Consider the following 24,296-nt stretch of genomic DNA (forward strand, 5'->3'; position numbering starts at 1 on the left):
TCATTCTGTAATTACAGTCAAATGATCCGATACATTGACCAACTTCAGACTTTTCAGTCCTTCTGCAGAGAATTGATTGTTCATCAAACTGAAAAAAAAAATAACGAAAAAGTAGTTATCAGTAAGAAGTGCAATCTTCCGCTCACTGTGAGTATCATGTTAGTAAATTCATATAAAATAAATGTGTTTACTCATGTGAAGGAGATAAATTCGCCACAATTAATTATTTCATTCTTCCCACATCTAGTTCATTCAAATTAAAAAACCGAAAATACATTTTACACATGGAGGAAGATTTAATTACTAAAGAGTTAACCCGGAAAGTCACCTGATTTGCTGGAGATTAGTTCTACTCTGGATGAGACGGCGCAACGGCGGAACAGAATTGTCAGTCAGTCTGTTGGCCCATTCGCTATCCTGATTATCGTTACTCAGGTCCAGCTCCATCAGTGAACCATTTTCACAGAGAGCAGAGACCAGATTTTCCACTCAATCATCTGTAATATCGTTAGCTTTTAAACTGCAGTGATCGAACAATAAGCAGAAATTATATAAAACGCACACACATTAAAAAAATCACCACTTGCTTATAATTACTTTGAAATTCCTGAATCGCGGCAGAAAACTTATTATATATGTATTTATTTCTGTTTCTAAATTATTTCCGACTTAATGTAAATTGAAAAGTAAGCTGCCTGATCATCATTCCCACATTAATTAGAATTATTATAGATAAATAACTTTCTAGTTGTACAGTTCAATACATTAAGCATAATTACTCACTCCAGTCTCTGTATTTTACAATCATTTCTCATCAGAACGGCAGAGAGCCGTTTCACTCCCGAATCTCCCAGTTCATTCTCATTGAGTCTACACACAAATAATCAAAATCATTAATTAACAGGTAGCAATGCAACAGGTATAAGTATTTGTAATTAAATAACGCATTTAACGTGGGACACTTTGTGCATCCAAGACACATATAAAAGAGCCGTAATTCAAATTCAATTCTATGATTTGCATTACATTATGTAATTAAAGCGCATGCATTCAAAACAGTGATGATCACAAAGTGTAGTTGTTTTACCAAAAGTTACTCTAATGCCCGTGGTCATGATTTAACCATACATTGTAAAATTATTGCATTTAATGTAGGCACAGAGAAGTTGGCAGATTAAATGCTGTAAACTCGTGGTCTGTAACGAAGAGGAATCCACGACATATGTCTCTCACAGGGCGATACTCTTCATTAATAGGCGAATTTAGGGTGAAATTAGATACCGTCCCTTTGATCTTGTCTCTACTTCAGGGAAGTTATCTATTTGATGCACTGAGGTTCAGAAATGCCGCTAAACCATGCCCAAATCAATTGGAGAATCTGCTGATGGGGGTTATAACAGATCGTTCGAATGTGCATCAGAGCAGGTGGATATTCCCACTCTTCTCTCTTCCTTCTGGACCTCACAGCAGTGTGGCTGGAAGGAGTACTCAGAGTTTGAGGAATCGCAGACGCGAATCCACATCTAACTGCCTTACTTGGCATCATTGAGCTCAGCAACAGCAATATTGATTCAGCAATTCTGAACTGCTGGAGGGATTGGAAAATTTAGAAAAATAATCTTAAAACTCGCTTGTAAATTAATGAAACTTTAAAATATAACAATGTTATCTCTTTAGAGTTTAAAATAAAACAGATATTTTGTTGCTGACAATGTTCCAGTAGCACATGTTCAGTAGCCAGGTGACACCGATTTAAGGTAATTGGCTAAAAAGCCAGACGTGACATGAGGAAAAACATTTATGGAGTGAGTTGATTTGATCTGGAATGCTCTGCCTGCAAGGCTGGTGGAAGCACATGCAATAGTCGCTTTCCAAAGGGAATTGTATATATACTTAAAGCGGGTATATCTGCAGGGCCATGGGGAAAGAGCAGGGGAATGGGATTATTTGGAAAGGTCTTTCAAAAAGCCGGCATAGATACCATGGGCTGAATGGCCTCCTTCTACACTGCATGATTCTTTGAATCTCTGAAATTGTGTCTTTTTACGAAAAGCGATCTAATATATCATGATTAAAGGGTAGGGGAGTACATCTCACTGATTAATCCAGATTTCCCCGTGGTGCGAAGATTGCGATGGATTCGGATGTAACATTGCTAACATCAAATCTGATCTAATTAACGGAGCACCACAGCACTTTCAGTTATTACCCGAGTAGACATTCTGGTGCTGTCTCTTAAAGTTCAGCTTAGCACAGCCGAGAGTGGAATGAGAGAATGTGCTCATTAAATGAACGAATTCAGTACATGTGTTTGCTTTTACCTAATATTATCCCGGAAGCCAGTAAAAACCTACTTGCTGATAATGCTATTTATCAGTTTCCGTGATTTACCTGAGTGTTTCACATTTGTGTAGCACGGACACAAGCTGATGGATGCCTTTATCTTGTATCCCACATGTATTGAGATTCAACTCCTCTATCATTTCAACGGCCATTAGTGCGTTTGAGAGAACCGCACAGTCAGTAGGTTTAAGACGACACTGTGTAAACTTCATGATCTTTATCGGTGTTATTGCGGCCTTCATCAGGTTTATGTCCCCAAATTCAAAAAAATAATGCAATATCTGTAAGAATGTCCTTTGGCTTTGCCCAACATCCAAGTTCTGAACACGTCTTTTGACATTTTCTGTGAGCCAATGCGACAAACACCCGGTTACTTCAGAAGGAAATTCCCCCATTTGTCTTTCAAGGTGATCAGTTGAATTCCGTGCAAATAATTTGAATCTGTCATCACTGCACGTGTAAACTTCATTGAGCAATGCTGTCAGTCGATTTGCTGGTGTGCTTAAACTTTTTGTCAGTGCAGCGAAAAAGTCCTGTATAATGCAGTCAGTGAATGTGTAGACAAAACTACACAATTCTTTGTCTCGAATCTCCATCATAAACGCAGAGATAACATTGGGAAGTTCGAGTCTGTGGCGATTGATTTGGTTTTCATTAAACACAACGGTTGTGTGGCAAACTCCCTTGTAGGCTAACTCGCCCAGATTCAGCAACATGTCGCGAGAGGTTTCTGCGTCACAGGCGCATCTCTCTAAAAGAGTTGTGACATATGCGGAGAACACCTGTGTGCTGGTTGTGATGGACAATGGTCTCTCCCGCGCTCCTTGTGTCCGGGGTGCCCTTAATAATGAAGCTAGGACCGAGCAGTACAGAGGGTTATAGCACATGGTATACAATATCTCATTCTGCTCAATGTCCTCGATTACATCTGTCGAAAACTGTTGATCTCCAAAATAACGACCAAAGTATTTTTTTATTTTCTCAGATGTGAAACCCAGGATTTCGACCGTTGCGAATATTTCTGCCTTTACTAGAGACTCCAGTTTCCACGGCCGGCTTGTGATCAGTACTGAGCAGCCTTTGAGCAGCTCGCCCTGTATGAGGCAGCGTACAATGTCCGGCACATCACAGCAGCACTCGGGATCGAAACACTGATTTTGGGATTCGTTGTTTCTCTGAATATCTGTGAAATCGATGGTTTGCAGGAATTGATCTAAATCATCAATTATAAACAATATATTTCCGGGTTCTTTCCACAAAAGTTCCAACTCATTTTCGAAATCGGGGTAGAAATCCAGGATTAGTCTATTTAGACATGTTTTTCCTTCAATTACATTTAAGCTTCGAACCTTAAAAGGAAAGACAACTTTAAATTGTTGGCATATTTTCCCTGTGGCCCAATCATGGATTATCTTCTGTATCATGGTGCTTTTCCCAATGCATGCGGCCCCAATTACCGCAGTTGCCCCGGACCTGCCTGTTTTAGCGAAACTCATCAATTGATCTAGCTGAATCTCTTCCAGTTCATTCTCGATGTTTTTCCTCTGTAATTCTTGACGCTCTCTACCTCGGGCCTTCAGTTCACATTCTACCAGTCTCCGCTCACGCAGGGAAGCAACAATCATTACTTTAGTATATTTTTCATCCAGACGAAATCTTCGAGATCCATCTTTTTCCACAGTGGATATGACTGTTATTTTCTCGTTCTTTTTGCAGAGAGTGTGTTTGTGCTGTAGTTCTATCTCTTGAATGTGAACAACGTCAATGGTGTAGTCAGTTTATTCAGGAGACAAATATTTAACAGATCAGTGCTATGAAAGATAAACTAATCGTCAATAAATATAAAAAAAATCTAAAATATCTCATCAATGAGGGATGCCTTAATTATTAAACAAGTTGTTGCGCAGACACGCCTGGAATAAAAAAATAGAATTTCTGAAGTGCGAGGGAAATGTAGCATGAAGCAAGCTTGAGGATTGTGGGTCGTTTGCTGTTGGAAATTGAGCTTCTAGTAATGAAGAATTTAAACTTCGATATAAATTGCAAAGTAAATCTTGCTGGTATTTTATTTGCACAGCTCAGTTTGGGTTATTATGAACGACTTCTGGTTTCATCATGTAACAAACGATGTTGGGGAACCGCGCAGAAAACTAATACCTTCGTTATATTCTAACCCCGGGGATTCCATTTGTTCTGATTCTGCTGCTCAACGCTTGTACCGTCAAACACATTTTAGTGGCCAGCGGAGCCCGCAGGAGTCTCCGGGGTCTGAACAGTGTGGAGAATCTCAGAGAACCAGAGATGGAGAGCAGATGCAAATCCATCATTTTACTGTTTGTTATGTCTGGAAATTTCATATTGTTATGGTCAGACTTTAGGGTGTACTGGCCCAGAAATTCGGGTCGGGGCTCCTCGCTGGTGCAACATCCCGCCCTGCACGTACCTTGCACGCTGGCTATTGAGCTATCGGGCCCCGTGGCATTCTGATCCGGGGCCTGGTCCAGCTGCCGGCGTGCAGTGCTTGCGTATCCCATGGTCGCAGTTAGTTCCATGCGTCCCCTGGAATCACCTGGGCCATGGGCAGCCAATCTGAGCTGGTAATGCTCCATTCATAAGGTTTGACAGGAAGTGCTATCAAGACTCATGAATACTACAGCCCCAAAATAGCACTAAACCTTCAAATATTTTTTTTCTAAAAATCACGTTTTTTAAATAAACTATCAATTACGTTAAATAACTATGTTAAACAATAATCTAAATTTTTGAAAAAAATAATTTTATATTCTGACGCAGCTAAAAATAAACTTACCTTGCTTTAAAGTATTTAAAAATGTTTTAATTTTAATTCATTCACCACTTACCTTGTAAAAAGCAGGCCTTACGCCTGCTTTTTATATTTCTAAATCCTGCAAGGTTACCCTCACGTGAAAACCTGTAAAAAAAAAACGAAGTCTAATGCGCACGCGCAGCCTCCCCTGTGCACGCGTTCAACCTCTGAACCTCTTCGTTCAGAGGAATGGAAGTGTCGGCTTCCCGCGCATGCGCAGTGCATGCAGGAAACCGGCAGTTCCATCGGGCCCTGTGGGGACCCGAATTTCTGGGCCATTATGTTTGGTGACGAATCTGCTTTTTTGCGTATCAGTCTGTAATACTACCTTGATTTTTTTCAAGAAGTTTGCTATTATTTTCTATATATGTCTGCACATACACATATATATATATATATACAAAAAATACAGATGTAAACAAACATTGGTATCAAAATATGAATTTACCATATTTTGAAGCGCAGTGGAGATTTCTTATACCTACAGATGGTAGTAATGTACAAGTTGAAACCACTGCTCCAAATATGCAAACACATTACAAGACCACAGCAGGACACCAACGGCATCAAGTCAGGCTGCCCAATATTCATTACTATTGTTCAATGGAAGGCAACATTGGACTGAGTGCATAACGGGCGGCATTTGCAATAACGCCCATTTTGCTTCCCCGCCCAATTCAATTTTCACCCACATGTTGTCAAACTAATCAATTTCACAATAAGTCACATTCAGTCAGCTTGCCTACATGCACTGCCACATGAAAATTTTGCATTTCGATAAGTTTACTGAAATATGGCATGTAAATTGTGCAATGACAATAAAGTTCTGTGAAACAAGTCAAAATAATCCGTACTGACCTCATTCAATCTTATGACATTGTTTGCGAATACTGTAATTACAGAGTTGTCAATTATAAGTGATATGGGGTGAAATTGGCCATGGGCACTGACGCAAAAAAACTGTTATTGCATCGACCCCTGTTATTAGCTCCGCTCAATATTCAGATCCATTGACTTTATTTGAACCGATAATCTGGCGTGTGTTAATAATATTTGACGAAGCTTTCTGCCCTAAAATCCAGTATAAGTTCTGGTGTAAAATTATGTCTGCTAATACTCGTGTGAAGTAACTCGGGATGGTTTACTTCGTTATTGGTGCTATTTAAGTATAAGTTGTTATAGTTGCCAGTTGCTTATGGGGATTTACAGTGCATCAGGATCCTCCAATTTGTGTTCAATGATTAACAGCGTGTCTACATTCTTCCATTTTAAGGGAGTATCAGGATCCAGCCAGGTGTGTATGGGGTTTCACAATATATCAGGATCCTGTCAGGTGTGTTTGGCTTTTTCTCATTGTATCGAGTTCCTGCTAGGTGTGTATTGAGATTCAAAATGTATCACGATCCTGCCAGGTGTGTATGGGGTATCACAGCGTGTGAGGGAACTGGCAGGTGTTAATGGGGTTTCCAATTACATCAGTATCCTGAATGTTATGTCACAGAGTCATGAATTCATAGAGTCAGAACGGCAGCGAAGGAGGCCATTCGGCCCATCGAATTCGTGCCGGCTCTTTGTAGAGCGATCCAGTCAGTCCCATTACACCGCTCTTTCCTTGTTGCCCTGCAAGTTAATTTCCCTCAAGAGCCTATCCAATCTCCTCTTGAAAACATTGTGTGTGCCCGCTTCCACCAATACCGTCAGCACGGAGTTCCAGGTCCTCACCACTTGCTGTGTGCAAACGTATTTCCTCACTTACCATCTGCACCTCTTACACGAAACCATAACCCTGTGTCCCCTAGTCCTTTAACTATCAACTATTTGGAACAGCATTTCCCACTCTATCAGAACCAAACCCGCCACAATTTTGTACAGCTCTATCAAATATGTATGCAGTTTCAATGTTTATCATGATATGTCTGTTGTGTGTGTACTTTCAAAGCGTATCAGTCTCCTGCCAGGCATGTATGGTGTATCACATTTTGTCAGTATCATGTCAGATATTTACGGATTTAACACTGTATCAGGATCCTGTCAGGTGTGTATAAGTATTCGCAGTTTATCAGGATTCTGCTGGTAATGTTCGTGATTTCACAGCGTATAAGGGTCCTGTCAGGTATGTTTGTGGTTTCCGATTGTAACAAGTTGGAATACAATACTGGAAAGTGTGAGGTTATGCACTTTGGCAGGAAAAATCGTAGAGCAAGTTATTATCTTAATGGCAAGAAACTGGAAAGTACTGAAGTACAAAGGGATCTGGGGGTCCTGGTGCACGAAACTCAAAAGGTTAGTATGCACGTGCAGCAAGTGATTAAGAAGGCCAATGGAATGTTGGCTTTCATTGCTAGGGAGATAGAATATAAAAATAGGGAGGTATTGCTTCAGTTGTACAAGGTATTGGTGAGACCGCACCTGGAATATTGCGTACAGTTTTGTTGTCCATACTTAAGAAAGGACATACTTGCTCTCGAGTCAGTACAAAGAAGGTTCACTCGGTTAATCCCGGGGATGAGGGGATGGACATATGAGGAGAGGTTGAGTAGATTGGGACTCTACTCATTGGAGTTCAGAAGAATGAGAGGCGATCTTATTGAAACATATAAGATTGTGAAGGGGCTGGATCGGGTGGATGCGGGGAAGATGTTCCCGATGATGGGTGAAACTAGAACTAGGGGGCATAGTCTTAGAATAAGGGGCTGCTCGTTCAAAACTGAGATGAGGAGGAACTACTTCACTCAGAAGGTGGTAGGTCCATGGAATATGCTGCCCCAAAAAGCTGTAGAAGCTACATGATTACATAAATTTAAAACAGAAATAGACAGTTTCCTAGAAGTAAAGGGAATTAAAGGTTACGGGGAGCGGGCAGGAATTTGGACATGAGTCGAGGTTCGGATCGGTCATGGCCCTGTGGTAGCGGAGCGGGCACAGGGGCCGTGTAGCCTGATCCTGCTCCTATTTCATGTGTCTAATTCTGTTAGGTTCAGGAGATGATTCTGTGATAGTGGATTCGCGGTTAGGATCAGATCAGCCATGATCTTATTGAATGGCGGAGCAGGCTCGAGGGGCCGATTGGTCTAATCCTGCTCCTATTTCTTATGTTCTTATGTTCTTATGAGATTTTGCGAAATATATATGGGGTTTTAAATTATATCATGATTCTGCCACATGTTTAAGGGTTTATAAATTATATCTTGAATCTTGCTAGTTGTGTTTTTGGTTCTAAGTGTATAGATATCGTTCCAGGTGTGTATGGGGTTTCACAGTGTAACAGGATCCAACCACGTGTGTATAGGCTTACACAGTGTAATAGGATCCTAATCGTTGTGTATGGGGTTTCAAGGGGCAGGTGGTTTAGAGGGGATTTTTCACCAAGAGGGAGTTTGGAATCTGGAACTCACTGTCTGAAAGAATGGTAGAGCCAGGAACCCTCACAGCATTCAAGAAGCATTTTGATGAGCACTTGAGACGCCATAGCATAGAAGACTACGGACCAAGTGCTAGAACATGGGATTGAATAGACAGGGCTTGATGGCCGGAGCCACCACGATGGGCCGAAAGGCCTCTTTCTGTACTGTATGACTCTATGACTCTATATCTGTTCCTCTATCTCACCCTGACTGTTTGGGGGCCTAAAGTGCACTCGCAGCAAAGTGCTTCTACCCATTTTTTTTTTTAGGTTCTACCCATATGGCGTTATTAGAGGAACCTGCAAACATATTAACCCTCCTTAGAGCAGTAATTGACTCCTTGATTAATATTGCGACACCCCCTCTTCTTTTACACTCCACTCTGTCTCGCCTAAAGCTACTATACCCCGGAATATTGAGCTGCCAGTCCTGCACCTCGCTCAACCATGTCTCTGTGATAGCAACAATCACATACTCCCATGTGTTCATCAACACCATCAATTCATCTGCCTTATTCGCAAGACTCCTTGCATTAAACTAAACGCCATCCAGCCTTGCCATACTCCCGTGTGCCGTTATATATTTGCTCTGCCTTCCAGGCTGACTTGTTCTTTCCTCTATATTTGGCTGAATATCACCCCCTACTAAAGCTGCACTCCGTTTCGAATCCCCCTGCCAAGTTGTTTAAACAACTCCCCCCAACAGTACTAGCAAAGCTCCCCGCGAGGATGTTGGTCCCCGTCCGGTTGAGGGGCAACCCATCCGACTTGTACAGGTCCCACCTTGCCCAAAAGCAGACCCAATGATCCAGGAAACTAAAGCCCTCCTTCCTACACCAACTCTTTAGACACGCATTCATCTGCTCCATCCACCTATTCCTATACTGACTAGCAGGTGGCTCCTGGATAATCCAGAGATTACAACCATTGAGGTCCTGCTTTTTAATCTGCTACCTAGCTCCCTAAATTCTTGTTGCCGGAGCTCATCCCTCATTCTTCCCAAGTCGTTGTTATCAATGTGAACCATGACCTCTGACTGTTCGCCCTCCCCCTTCAGAATACGGTGCAGCTCTTCACTGACATCCTTGACTCTGGCACCACGGAGGTAACATGCCCTCCTGGAGTCACGTCAGCGGCCACAGAAACGTCTATCGTTGTGACTTTCACATGTTTGCCTGAAGAGCGAATATATAACATATAGGCCTAGAAATTCGGTTGGTAGCACCAGCGATTAGCGCCTAATGAGTCTGAAAAGTGGGGCGTTACCCAATGTTCGGGTGGGGGCAATGAAGATAGCGACCCCTCCCATATTGACTATACATTTAGCACCTGCGCTAACTGTTAGCACGCGCCCACGTGCGCAGGCAGATCATGGCATCATTTCAGTGTGCAACCCCTTTTTGGCGCCCCTGACCGGATATTCGGTGGCGCCCGGAACCTTTCCGCCTAGCGCTATTAGTTACTGTTCGAAGGAACATTCCCAGGCCCTTCTCGGAGTCGGGGGGCGCTATTTAAAGGGGACAGCTCTAGTATAAAAGCTGCAGCCACTTGGCCTGTTCATTGTGATCATTGCTGCAGAGAGTTGGTGAGCTACTGTTGAGCAGTTTTTTTTGGATTTAGCCTTCGAATACTTGGGACCTTTAAACCAGAGGCTCATCAGGACTCGGTTTGAGGCCCCTCTGACGGAATGATGGGTGTCAATCATCCTGCGCACTTCGGATCGTTCAAAGCCTCTGAAGGCCGCCATGACTGTAAATAGTTACGAGTACCATTGTAAATTAAATCTTTTCTTTATTGTCAAAAAAGTCCTTCCTTCCAGCATAACAACGTCATGTCAACAGAAACCATAAATACCAAAATAACAGTTAACTGGTTGGCAAAGCCGCAAAACTAAACAAACCATTTCCAACAATCACAACAGGTGAGGGAGTCCTTGAATTTGGGCAAAGAAACGTCTCAGCACCTCCCTCTACTGCTGGCCCCTTGATGGAGACCGAATTCTCTTTAGCGGTCGGCCCCTTCCCTCCCTGCTGCTCCTACGTAATTGAATCCCAGTGGCGGCGTCAAGGCTGGGGGATGCCTGCTGACTGTGTGGAAATGCAGAAGCCCCTGAGGGACGGCCTGGATGAGCTCTGGCCTTCGAGGGTGCAGAGGCTGGCTGCTTGATCTGGCCATGGCTGGAAGCAGTCTGCACTGCAGATGGTGGCAGCTGCACTGCAGACGTTGCAGCGATGGCATGAGCAATGGTCACCTGCCGAGAGAGGACACCTGCAACATGGTCGGGCGACACATGGGCTCTCTGAGGAGACCGGCACGGCTCATCCATCACAATCGACTGCTTCACTGATTCCTGGCCTCATGTGGTACTGGAAGGGCCCGGGGTGATCCTAGCTGATGCAGATAAGGTGGCAGCAGTGAAAGATCGCGTTGCCTCAATCTGGGTGTTGACGAGGCCAGCAAGTGACTGCGTGGCAGCAGTAAGGACCTGTGTGGCAGGTGCCAGTGCTTCGGAGAGGCCCTGGACAGTTCTTTCCATTGCTTCAGACAATGCCGGAGCAGTCGGTTCCACTGCCTCGGACAAGCCCTGGACAGACCTTTCCAGGGATTGTCCGAAGCTCTGAACAGTCCTTTCCATAGCGGCCTCGAAGCCCTGGACAGTCCTCTCTATTGCTGCCCGAATCTCAGGACAGTGCTCCCCATTGCTGCCCCAAAGTCCAGCACACTCTTTGCCAGTGTTTCTATCGACTGAGGCATCCTCCCCACTGCAGCCAAAAGCTCAGTGTGCCTGAGCCGGGCGTGGGTGCTTATTTCAGCCAGACTACGCACCTCCTCTACACTCTGTGCAGCAGTCATCGCTCCCTGCCTTGCCCTCCGGGAGCCCGCACCCGAACTTGCCTACCCCCCTCGCGTAACTGCAGGCCGGTTGTTCCAGCAACTGGCTCCTCATCAGAGCCCACCCCTCCCTTCCAGGGAGCTACTATCCCCAGTTTGCAGATGTGTAGGCTCCCATGAGGCTGGAACAGATGGTTCGGCTTCCTCCTGATCCTCGCCTCTGGAGGCACTGGCACTGGCAGCTTCAGTGCGTGGATCCCGAGTTGGTGATGCAGCATCTGAAAGCAGGGAGGTCAAAGAGTGGCTTTAGCAAAAGGACAGGTTGGCGGCAAGGCATGCCAGATTGCAGCAAGGCTCTGACATGGCTCCACAATGAGAAAGCATGCTTGCGGGGGGACCAAGTGGAAGGAGACAGGTGTAAAAGGGGAGAACCTTACCATCGCTGTCGACAATGTGGTCGGCAGCTGCAGTGGTAACAGGAACACTCAGACGTCCTCCAAGAATCTGGTGCACTCTCTCCTCGAGATCCGTGAGAGTGACCACTTGTGGAGGTCCGCCACCGATTCGAAGCTGGTCCTTGCGGATCGTCGCCAGCTTGGACTGCAGGGGAAAGAAGGCCAAGTTCTGTTACATGATGCCCTGAGTGATCATCTCATGCGCCGATGGTGCAAGAGCCCTTACATAATGCCCTGAGTGATCATCTCATGCCCCCCATGGTGCAAGAGTACTTAAATGATGCCCTGAGTGACCATCTCATGCCCCCCATGGTGCAAAAGCCCTTACATGATGCCTTGAGTCAAATGTGTATGTGTGTGCCCAGAAAGGGCCATGCGTGCTTGCTGACAGATGGCTATTGGGGCATCATGGCTACAGTGTGCACGAATTCAGGTGCAGATGGAGGGAATCAGAAGTTTGCTTAAACAACACTCACTGTAACGACCCGAGTGAGGTCGTTGAATTTCTTCCTGCACTGAACAGGGCTCTTGGTCGCCATGCTGCTGGAGTTGACCCTCTGACAAACATCCCTCCAAGCTCGGCGGTACTCATTTTGATTCGGCCTCCTGCCATTGTCAGGATAGAGAACATCTTGACGGCGCTCTACTGCAGACACCAACTACTCCAGAGCCTCAGTGCTGACGCGCTCTGCTCTCTGTCTCACCTTCTCCATCTTGACCAAGGTTTTTGCGCCAGAGAAAGGCGAGCGCCGATTCTGAGGCCTACAGGGTGATGAGTGTGGAAGCTTTGGCTGACTGACCCACCCCTTTAAGAGCCGGCCGGCGCCTGGAAGTCTTGTGCTTATCGGTAATTGAGATCACATGCGCTGCACCCGTCCGCGCCGATATTGGATAGCGCTGGAAGTTTTGCACCTTAGGAGGCCCGTGCAATGTCTGAATTCACGCCTCAATCCACTTTGGGGGTGATGCAACCCAATATCGTGCCAGGCGGTGATAAGTTTTGTCTGGCTATAAACTTTGCGCAGCGCCAGTTCTAACGCCTCAAGCGGGCATATACCCAATTTTTAGGCCATAGTGATTAATAGTGAGAAACTTTAAATGCATCTTCATTCGTGCTTCCATTTTCCCTTTTTTTAACAAAGACTAAATTGTGACACAGGACCTGAGAAATGGAAATATTGTGAAGCCAATAGGCAGTCACACTAAACTTTATGGATATCAATACACCGAGAACAGGATACAAAACTTTGGGAAAATAGTTTCCATTATCAATAGAAAATAATCACACATTGACAAATACTTTAGCTTAGACAGGAATGTAGCTAGTATAGTTCCACAATAAAATCTCCTCTGAACCTTCTCTGCTCTAAGCAGAACAAAACCAGCTTCTTCAGTATATCCACATAACCAAATTCCTTCATCCTTGAACTATTCTTGTAAATCCTGTCTGCACCCTCTTGAAGGCCTTCACATGTTTCCAAAAGCACGGTGCCCAGAAATGGACACAATACTCCAGATGAGGTCGAGGCAGTGTTTAATAAAGTTGCATTATAACTTCCTTGCTTTTGTACTCTATTCCTCTATTTATGAAGCCCATTCTCCCAAATGCTTTTGAAGCACTTTCTCAAACAGCCCTGATAACTTCAAAATATGTGCACATATACACCCAGGTCTCTCTGATCGTGCAGCCCGTTTAGGATTGTACCCATTATTTTATATTGCCTCTCCTCGCTCTTCCTATCAAAATGTGTCATTTCACAAGTTCCTGCGTTAAGTTTATTCTGCCATGTATCCACCCATTTCACCAGCCGGTCTATGTTCTCTTGAAGTCTATCATTTTTCTTCTCACAGTTCGCTATACTTCCATGTAATGTACGATCTGCAAATTTTGAAGTTGTGCCCGGTACACCCAAGTCCAAATCATAACTATATATCCAGAACAGCAGTAGGCTTAGTACCATCACCTGGGGAACACATTCCTCCAGTCTGAAAAACAACCATTCCCCAATATTCTCTGTTTCCTGTCACTTAGCCAATTTCGTATCGATGCTACCGCTGTCCCTTTTATTCCTCGGTTTCAAATTTGCTGTCAAGCCTATTAAGTGGCACTTTATCAAACAACTTTTGGAAGTCCATGTACACCGCATCAACTGCATTGCCCTCACCATCCACCCTACCCCACCCTTTCTGTTACCGCATCAAAAACATCAATCACGTTTGTTAAACACGAATTACCTTTGAAAAATCCGCGCTGTCGTTCCTTAATCAATCCACACTTGTCCAAGTGACTGCAAATTTTGGCCCAATTTATCGTTTCTAAAAGCTTTCCCATTACCGCGGTTAAACTGACTGTTCTGTCATTGCTTGGTTTACCCTTACACACTCGTTTGAACTAGAGTGTAACATTTGCAATGTTCCAGTCATCTAGCACCACCCTCCGTTCTCAGGATGATTGGAAAGATATGGCCACTTGTACCTCCGCAATTTCCATGCTTAGCTGCCTCAGCATCTGAGGTTTCATCCCATCCGGTCAGCCAGCCTTTCCAGTAGCTCCTCTTTATCAATGTCTATCACATCCAGTATTGCAACTACCCCCTCTTTCAGCATGCCATTTACAACATCATCTTCCTTGTTAAATTCAGATGCAAAGTACTCATTTATTACCAGAGTACTGCCCTCTGCCTCCATGTCTAGACTCATTGTTTAGTCCCTAGTCAGCCTCACCCCTTCTCTTAATACCTTTTTATTATTTAAATGCCTATAGAAGCCGTTTTGATTCCCTTTTATGTTAGCTGCCAGTCAATTCTAATCCTCTCCCTTTGCCCCTCCTATTTACTTTGCCACTTCCCCTCTTAACCTTGAATAGAACTGTGTACCGGGTGTGTTTTATAACGGTCGGCAAATGGGAATCCACCTGTTTTGTTTACCTGCCCATGTAGAATTTCATCCTCACAGACAAAGTTAAAATAAAGTTTTTGCGATTAATAATGAACCTTGTTTCTCTAACAGAAAACACGATCTTTTGCAAGTTAAATTTGGACACCACGTACCTTCCAAATTACTTTCTAACCCTGTACCTCTGTTCTGTTTTTCTGAAAGAATCTCTTTCAGTCGGCATTTGGTGTCCTGCAGTTGATGAAATATGTTCCAGATTTTTCTTAGTACCAGAGCTCCCTTTCCCAGCACAGTATTTAAAATATATCGAGATGCATCTTCTCTGCGGTGTCTTTCAACAAAGGTATTGATTGTCTAAAAGATGAAATCATATTGAGCCATGTAACACAATAACGAAATAAGGAAAATCGTTTCTCTTTCGCCCTCTATTTATGAGATGAATGAATAGAAAATCTCACAATCATGTGACAAGAAGCTTGCTCAAAGTGGACAGATAAAGGAGTTTCTTAAAGGAGAGTATTAGCGAAGGAATTTCAGAGCTTAGTGCCAAGGCAGCTGATGGCTCTGCTGCCAATGGTGAGGCGAAGAAAATCGGAGAGGAGCAAATGCACAGAATTTGATGAGCACAGAGATCACCTAGAGTTGCAGAGACAGAGAGGAGCATCGTTGAGCTAGTTAAGGAAAATCTTAACTTCTCAGATGATAGATTGAAAAGGGTAAAGTTCTGAATAAAAGGGGGAAAATAAATTTTGCAGGAATAGGATTCGACAAAAATCAAGTATTATTGGTTGTTAATGAAATTATTATATTGGAAATCTCACAACGTGGTTTCAGAAACTTAAATTGCAGAAATTGAAAAACATCAATTGGTGTGTGAATTTTTTTGTTGGCCACCAGCAGGAAGGGGGCTGATAGCGAATCCATGGCCCAATTTATACCGCGTCCGATGTTCATTCTATTTAATTCAATTAGCCTTTCATTCATTCCAAGTATCACTTTTATTCGTCGCATCAGCAGCAAAAGCTTATCAATCACTCCTTCATGCTCTATATGAACCGAGTAGTTTTAATCTCTAAACAGCTCTGTCCTTGGATTAATAATTTTTTAGGAGTTTATGAAATATGATAATTTTCTCTACTTCTGACACCTGTTTCATATATTTTGAACGTTTCCTTGATTTGTTTTAATTAATCATGCCTACTACACTATCTTTATTTTAAAATCTCATTTTAGTTCATTTTCTTTGCACGGTCAAGCAATTCTCGTTTGTGCTGCACCTCTTTTATTCTCGTGTAATTTGTGTAATTTCTACGGCAATCTTCTCCCATTTGGCAGATTCTTCTTGCTTCTCCGTGGCCTTTTCTAATCATTAACATGCCAATATATTTGGGCTAGTGCTATAATATCGTTAACATTTATTTTATTTTTGTAAAATGTAAATTGCTTTGATTGTTACGTTAACTATTAGAGTTCATATGAATCCTAATGTTATCATATATTCCTGGATGTTCCCCTACCATTAGATTATCTACTAGTCCCTCCTCATTTCTAGAAAGTGATCCAATATTCATTTCTTCCTTGTTGCCTAAAACTGTAGTAATATTAACAACATACCGGACAGGCTTCAAATACCACGCCCTTTCTCACACACTTATGTTACTTCTATCCTTTGGATAGTTAAAGTCACCAATCTCTCTGTTAATGTTATTGCTGCACTTTCTCCATTTTTCCTCTATTTATCTACGTTGATCCATTTCCCAATATTCAATGCATTGTAATAGCTCCTTTATTATTCTGTAACCCAAAACATACAGATTAATTTTGCGAAGCACTCCTTATATCATTCCTGATTTCCCCTGCTGCAATTGAATCTTTTAATAATATATTTTCCCTGTTTTCTTTAAATATTTATGCCCCATTAATGATTAGCATAATGACAGTTTAGCTGCTAATTCTGTCCTTACATAAGCGAGATAGCTATTAACATCTGTATATCTTAATTTAAAGACTATCCCCAGTAAAGCTGCGCATTCAACTAAGCAACTATATTCGGAATACTTTGTATATACATGTGTGAGGTAATTGTAGAAGGTGATTCAGAAAAGCAAGCATATGGATATTATAGATGCGTCCAGAGATTGTTTTTAAGTAATGGGGAATTATGGCAATCTTGACATCAGACGATGATGACTGGGGGGAGGCTAGTATTAGTGATGACACTGAGCAGTGAACCGAAGAATGTACATGATCTGAGCTGGCCAGGAATCGAGGCAGTAGGTTGCATATACCATAGACTGGATTAATGTTGCGAGTCCTTGGTGATACGTGAGATAATGCAGGTTGTGAGTGTTTAGAAATTAAGGAAGTGTTTAGCTCGATGTAAAAATAGCGGCAGGGAAGGTGTTAGAAAGGCAGAGAGAGGCAGCCATGCTGTGAAGAGCAAAGGAGGAGAGGACTGACATACCGATTTGCATACGTTCACTCGAAATCTCTAGAGATCCACACCACCGGCAGTGCTTGAAACCAATCAGATGGTTCACTGAAAACAAAGGGCTGCTTTGATAGAGAATGGACGGAAACACAAGGGCTTTAATTCCGACACCTTACCTTTTATATATCATTTAATTTCTTCACGTGAGATTGGAAGTATGTCGCTATTAATGTTTTATTTATTCCGGGGTTTCCACTGGTGCTGTGCTGCGGAAGGATGATGAATGTTCTGCTAGTGGTTACTTATTAACTTATTAAATTCGATTCGTCTTGGCTTGGCCCGGGCAGTCCTGTAATTTGGGGTAATTGATGAATTGATATAACGCCCTCATGTGCGCTTTCAGAAACTAGAGTAAACCCATCCCCTGCAGAAATGCGGCCATTGTAAATCCCTTTAGGCCGAGACGTTTCACTGTGAATTCACAGAGTTGGTTTTAGTCCTGATTTCCAGGATTTTGATAGTTGCTGATTCGCCGATGGTAATGTCATTAAATGTAAAGGGGAGGTGATGACACTCTCTCATGGTGGAGATGGTCATTGCCTGGCACTTGAGTTGCGCAAAAGTTACTTGCCAGTTATCCGGCCAAACCTGGATGTTGTCCAGTTGTTGTTAAATACAGGGATGGATCACTTCATTATGGTGGAATTTGGAATGGAGCTGAACACTGTACAATCATCAGAGTTCAGCCCCAATACAGACCTTATTAGGGCTAGCCATTGAAGTATCACTTAACGATAGTTGGGCCTATGGCACTGCCATGAAGCAAACATAGTTATACCATAAGATGTTGTTCTCTTATTACTTAATGCTTTAATTGAAAATTATACAGCAAATTAATTTACCACAGAGTTATCTCAGAGGAGTAGTTCAAATGTTTTTTACATTGGCATAGGAGTGATTTTCAGCGTCACTATGGACTACTGCTTATATTGTTGGGTTGCTCGGAATAGAGTTAATCAAAATAGCCAATCGTATGACTCATTTAATACTATAAGATTCACCCATATATGTTGCATACCTCATGTTCTGTTTCAGTAAACACCTTTACATCCAAAAGCGTCTGACTAATATCCTCCAGAAATTCTTCAATTGAATGTTCTAGTCTCTGCCGGTAGCACTCGGCAATTCTCCGCAGCTCCAGGCGTCTCTGCAGAATTGGAACGGTTTCAATATCTGAATGTGAAGTCAAGTTGTAAATGAGAACAGACTAAAATACAGTGCTACTTTAGAAGCAATGCATAATTTGAATTAACTGCTAGAGCAACAGTGTTTAATAAAGCCTTTCATTCAGTGACACCGCCAATGGCGCCTCACAGTGAGGAATTAAAAATTAATGCTATCTCCTTTTGGCATAAATGTGGGAATTCACACAACACCAGGTTATAGGCCAACAGCTTTATTTGAAATCACAAGTTTTCGGAGCGCTGCTCCTTCATCAGGTGAAGTGCAGAGATGCATATAGGCACAGCATACATAGTCAGAGAACACTGCCAGATGATTACAGGTAATCTTTCTAACTGCACTTTATCACACCTCGACAGAGAGATAATCACAGCAATCAAAGGTGTGAATGGTGTCCAAACAGGTCAGTCAGGAAAACATTACATCAAAGAACAATGAGGTGGGGTCACAAGGGGTCAAATGTTGCAGATGCTGGGGTCAGTATGAAAAACAATACAAACATAAAACAACGAAAAAAAATTGCTGGAAATCACAGCAGGTCCGGCCACCTCTGTGTAGAGAGAACAAGCCAGCGATGACTCGAGTCCGGATGATTCTATGTCAGGTGGAGTTACATGTAGCGTGACGTGAATCCAAGATCTCGCTTCAGGCCGTCCTCATGGTGCAGAACTTGGCTATCAGTTTCTGCTCGAGGATTTTGCGTTGTCATGTGTCTCGAAGGCTGCCTTGGAGAATGCTTACCGGAAGATCGGAGGATGAATGTCCTTGACTGCTGAATAGTTCCCCAACTGGGAGGGAACACTACTGCCTGGCGATTGTTGTGCAGTGTCCATTCATCTGTTGTCACAATGTCTGCATGGTCTCGCTGATGTACCATACTCCGTGGCATTCTTTCCTGCAACGTATGTGCCATCGTCATACAGAACAGAATGGAGTATTGCAAAGAAGCATATCGACAACTGGACAACCAGGACCACTACAGACAGTTACCCACAGATCCGACCAAAGAACATACCCGCCAACTCAACAGACTGAACAAGACCTTCGATCCAGTCCTTCAAAGCATCCTACGTGCTCTCATCCCACATACTCCCCGCGTGGGAGACTTCTACTGCCTCCCGAAGATACACAAAGGCAACACACCCGGACGTCCTATCGTATCAGGCGACGGAACCCTGTGTGAGAACCTCTCTGGATACATCGAGGGCATCCTGAAACCCATCGTACAGGGAACCCCCAGCTTCTGTCGCGACACTACAGACTTCTTACAGAAACTCAGCAACCACGGACCAGTTGGACCAGGAACACTCCTCGCCATGATGGACGTCTTGGCACTCTACACCAGTATCCCCCACGAAGATGGCATCGCTGTGACAGCCTCAGTACTCAACACCAACAACAGGCAATCTCCAGACGCCTTCCTACAACTCATCTGCTTCATCCTTGACCACAATGTCTTAACCTTCATCAACCAGTTCTTTACCCAAACACACGGAACAGCCATGGGGACCAAATTCGCACCCCAATACGCCAACATCTTCATGCACAAGTTCTAGCAAGACTTCTTCGCTGCACAGGGCCTCCAACCAACGCTATACACCAGATACATCGACGACATTTTCTTCCTATGGACCCACGGTGAAGAATCACTGAAAAGACTACATGAAAGCATCAACAAGTTCCATCCCACCATCAAACTCACCATGGACTACTCCTCAGAATCGGTTTCATTCTTGGACACACGAATCTCCATCAAAGATGGACACCTCAGCACTTCACTCTACCGCAAGCCCACGGACAACCTCACGATGCTCCACTTCACCAGCTTCCACCCTAACCACGTTAAAGAAGCCAACCCCTATGGTCAAGCCCTGCGAATACGCAGGATCTGATCAGGCGAGGAGGAATGTGATGGACACCTACAGATGCTGAAAGACACCCACGTAAGAATGGGATATGATGCTCGACTCGTCGATCGACAGTTCCGACGGGCCACAGCGAGAAATTGCATAGACCTCCTCCGAAGACAAACACGTGACACAACCAACAGAGTACCCTTCGTCGTCCAGTACTTCCCTGGAGCGGAGAAACTACGCCATGTTCTTCGCAGCCTTCAACATGTCATCGATGATGATGAAAACCTCGCTAAGGCCATCCCCACGCCTCCACTACTCGCCTTCAAACAGCCAACTAACCTCAAACAGACCATCGTTCACAGCAAATTACCCAGCTTTCAGGAGAACAGTGACCACAACACCACACAACCCTGTCAAGGCAACCTCTGCAAGACATGCCAGATCATCAACACTGATACCATCATCACACGTGAGGACACCACTCACCACGTACATGGAACATACTCATGTGACTCGGCCAACGTTGTCTACCTCATACATGGCAGGAAAGGATGCCGCGGAGCATGGTACATTGGCGAGACCATGCAGACACTACGACAATGGATAAACGGACACCGCACAACAATCGCCAGGCAGGAGTGTTATTGTTTTTTGTTTGTTGTTTGTTTTTCATACAGACCCCAGCATCTGCAACATTTGACCCCTTGTGACCCCACCTCATTGTTCTTTGATATAATGTTTTCCTGACTGACCTGTTTGGACACCATTCACACCTTTGATTGCTGTGATTTTCTCTCCGCCGAGGTGTAATAAAGGGCAGTTAGAAAGATTACCTGTAATCATCTGGCAGTTTTCTCTGACTATATATGTTGTGCATATATGCATCTCTTCACTTCACCTGATGAAGGAGCAGCGCTCCGAAAGCTTGTGATTTCAAATAAAGCTGTTGGACTATAACCTGGTGTTGTGTGACTTCTCACATTTTTCCCCCCCCCCGTCCAACTCCGGCATCTCCACATCTTTTTTGCATAGTTAGGAGGAACGATGCAGGCCTTGCAATATTCGGAGGTGGCTAAAGTAAGTAAGAAGTAGTAAGATGGGGGTACTTATGAAGAGTGTCCTTGGGATTGCCGTTTTTGCCTGGGGTGCAGCGCAGAAGAACCGAAACACTGGAGACCAAAGCGAGGGAGAGGTGTTTAACAGAAAGGATCTTAAGACTGTAGGGATAAGGTGGGCTGCACTGTAGATTTGGCTAATGATTAGTAGGACAATTTTACATGTTAGCAGTTTGGGATAAGAAATGAATATACATCAGTGACCAAATGGTTTATGGATAAGTGGAACAGAGGGTGAATTATTGAATCAAACAATAGAGATGTGGACAAGCTGGAGATTATAACGGGCTATGCAAAACTGTCAATTGCGGAATCGAGTCTAAATCACACAAAAGCATGGATAAAGTAGCAGCAAACATTCATATGGAAGTGCAAGTCCAAAAAAATAACCTGTAATTGTTCCTGACGGTGATCTGAGACTCCAGGTTAGATTTAATTCCTTGGAATCAGCAGATGCTGTTGAGCAATTAGACATAGTCATGACTTTCACACGTTTGCCTGAAGAGCTAATAAATAATATACAGAGATTATTAATATGAAACACTAAATGCAACTTTATTCGTGCTTCCATTTTCTTCCTTTATTTCAAGGAAAACTAAATTGTGAAGCAGGAACTGAGAAATCATATTATTGTAAAGCCAAAAGCCAAAATTAAATGAATCCGAGCATAAAACATTAAAGATACGGGCGGGGAGCTTGTTGGAGTAAGTCGTGAGAGGTAGCTCTACTAAATAAAGACAATACCTCATCATCAACAACAACAACACTTTTAACTTGAAAAAAAAGTATTCCAAGGCGCTTAAGGAACTTTTAATGAGGCATGGACACACGCATGCTTGCCGAACAAAGAGATTGTAAGAGTTCAGGAAGACTTACATTAATTGTAGTCAAAAAGTGGGATTTAAGCGGACCCTTAAGGGATTAACCGGGCTATTGAGGAGGCGATGTTTAGGGAGGGAATAACAGAGTGCGAGGCATGTACCTCTACCTGCATCGAATACGTAGCTCTCTTCTTCACTATTTGTATTTCCTGCATCATTAATGCCCGGCCAAGAGCCCGCATTGTTTTCCTTACCCAGCTGTGTGTTATCATTTCTGCAATGATATTTCCGGTTTGACAACCAATAAGTTAGAAAGACTGCTACTGCTCCCAACACTGTTGCAGTGATGCCTGTACATACGGCGGGAATTATGCATCGTTCTTCCATTATTGCTTTATTGCCAATCACTGTAAATTATAGAACAAGTATCGAGCTGTTGTTATTCAAGTATTCTTTGACAGTCCAAACAATCTAAACAAATGTTAAAAGCTGCAGGTGCATTTAATTCCATTTATCCTTAGCGTACCACATTGTTCAGTTTACTTTTTAATATCCTCTGCTGTATTTACAGTTTCTCTTTGTCAGATAATCTCAATCTTGTGCATTTCTACACTTTGCCTAAAAAACTGGATTATAAGGTTTTGCCTAGAGGTTTGTCAGAGACGAATGCAAATTGTGGCTGAGTTTACTCTGCACTTATTTCCATCTATTAGTTCAAAAGTTAGCATTATTGTCACACAACAATGTACACTCTGTAATATATTCGAGCCAATACTGATCGCCATTTAGTTCTTCTTTTGGGTTCTGACTCGTTTGGGATTTTCCAGTTATAATTGAAATCGAAACAATACTACAAGATTGGTCTGCTTAAAGGCAGAAACTGCATTTTCCCAAGTTATATTCCTACAAGAGAAGGATGTACTTTTAGAGATATGCGCTTGCTCCTGATTCCCCACGAAAGACCCACTAATTCAAATTAACATTGTTATATAACAGCTGGTTGAAATCTATGAACCATTGATTAAAAAACTGAATTAACCGGAAGCGGTTCTGAAATCGGCTATTAAAATGATGTCTCTTCAGTGACACTTGTAAATGTATCAATCTTTCGTGGTTTAGTTGTGCATCTTTATTTTGTGACTAAATATATTATTATATTTAAATCCGCGGTTTTACCAGCATTTTTAGGAACAGTTCAGATGGCTAAACCTTGTTCATTCGATATCCCTACGACTTATGAATAAATATCCGTGTTTGAAATATACGAATTGAAATGTTATCACAACAAACAACGCCGATCCTGTTAACAGTGGAAGCAAGTTTACAAAAAAATAACGGGAATAGTGCAATTGAGAAGTAGGGGAATACTTTGACTCCGAATGGGTGGAAGCTGAAGATGATCTTTAAAATACAATGCAGATAAACACTCTAAAATAAAGAATTAATGTTGCAGATATGAATCATATTTTCATCAATTTGCTGTGTCAGGTACTTATTGTGATTTCTCATTGTTAGTTATTGCCTCAACCGCAATACAGAAAGTAGCATCCTTTGGAATCAGAGGCCACATTAGGCCTTTACTACCTGCAAGGTTATTCGGTCACTCCGTTCATGCTTCAGCACCTTTTTCACCACTCAGGTTTTATGCAATAAACCACGGTCCTCATTATTCCGTTTGTCTTTTCAATCCCACTCCCAGATGATCAACGCCAACTTCACTCACAATTATCTTCCCTTCCTTACTCTGCTTCCTCCAGATTTCTGCCCACTTCATCTTATTTACTTTTTGACATCCCATGCTTCACTCCCTCCTTATAAGTCTCGTTGTTTTTGCTTTTCCCTCCTTTCTCAATGTCGGCACCGATGCTTCCTCTTGACGTTCCTCAATTAACCGGGATCCTGCTGTGATTTAACTGGACTTAATTTGTCAGCTAATAAAAGTAATCTCTTCCCTTTATTGACAGTAATGTGGCAGGGGCCGTCTACTGCAGCGGCAGGATCAATATCCACCACCTGACAAATTTATACGCATTATTTCCCCATAGCGCCATGATCAAGCAGATGGCCAAAAATTGA

The 24,296-nt window shown here is 43.0% G+C and overlaps 1 pseudogene; it reads right to left on the bottom strand.

Annotated features, from left to right (window-relative positions):
• On the bottom strand, nucleotides 1-22,607 carry LOC147092434 (NACHT, LRR and PYD domains-containing protein 3-like; annotated as a pseudogene).
• Nucleotides 22,608-24,296: the final 1,689 nt, after the last annotated feature.

Source organism: Somniosus microcephalus, unplaced genomic scaffold (genome assembly GCF_052327205.1).
Source record: "Somniosus microcephalus isolate GS21.2 unplaced genomic scaffold, FLI_Smic_1.0 unresolved_chr2, whole genome shotgun sequence".
Lineage (NCBI taxonomy): Eukaryota > Metazoa > Chordata > Chondrichthyes > Squaliformes > Somniosidae > Somniosus > Somniosus microcephalus.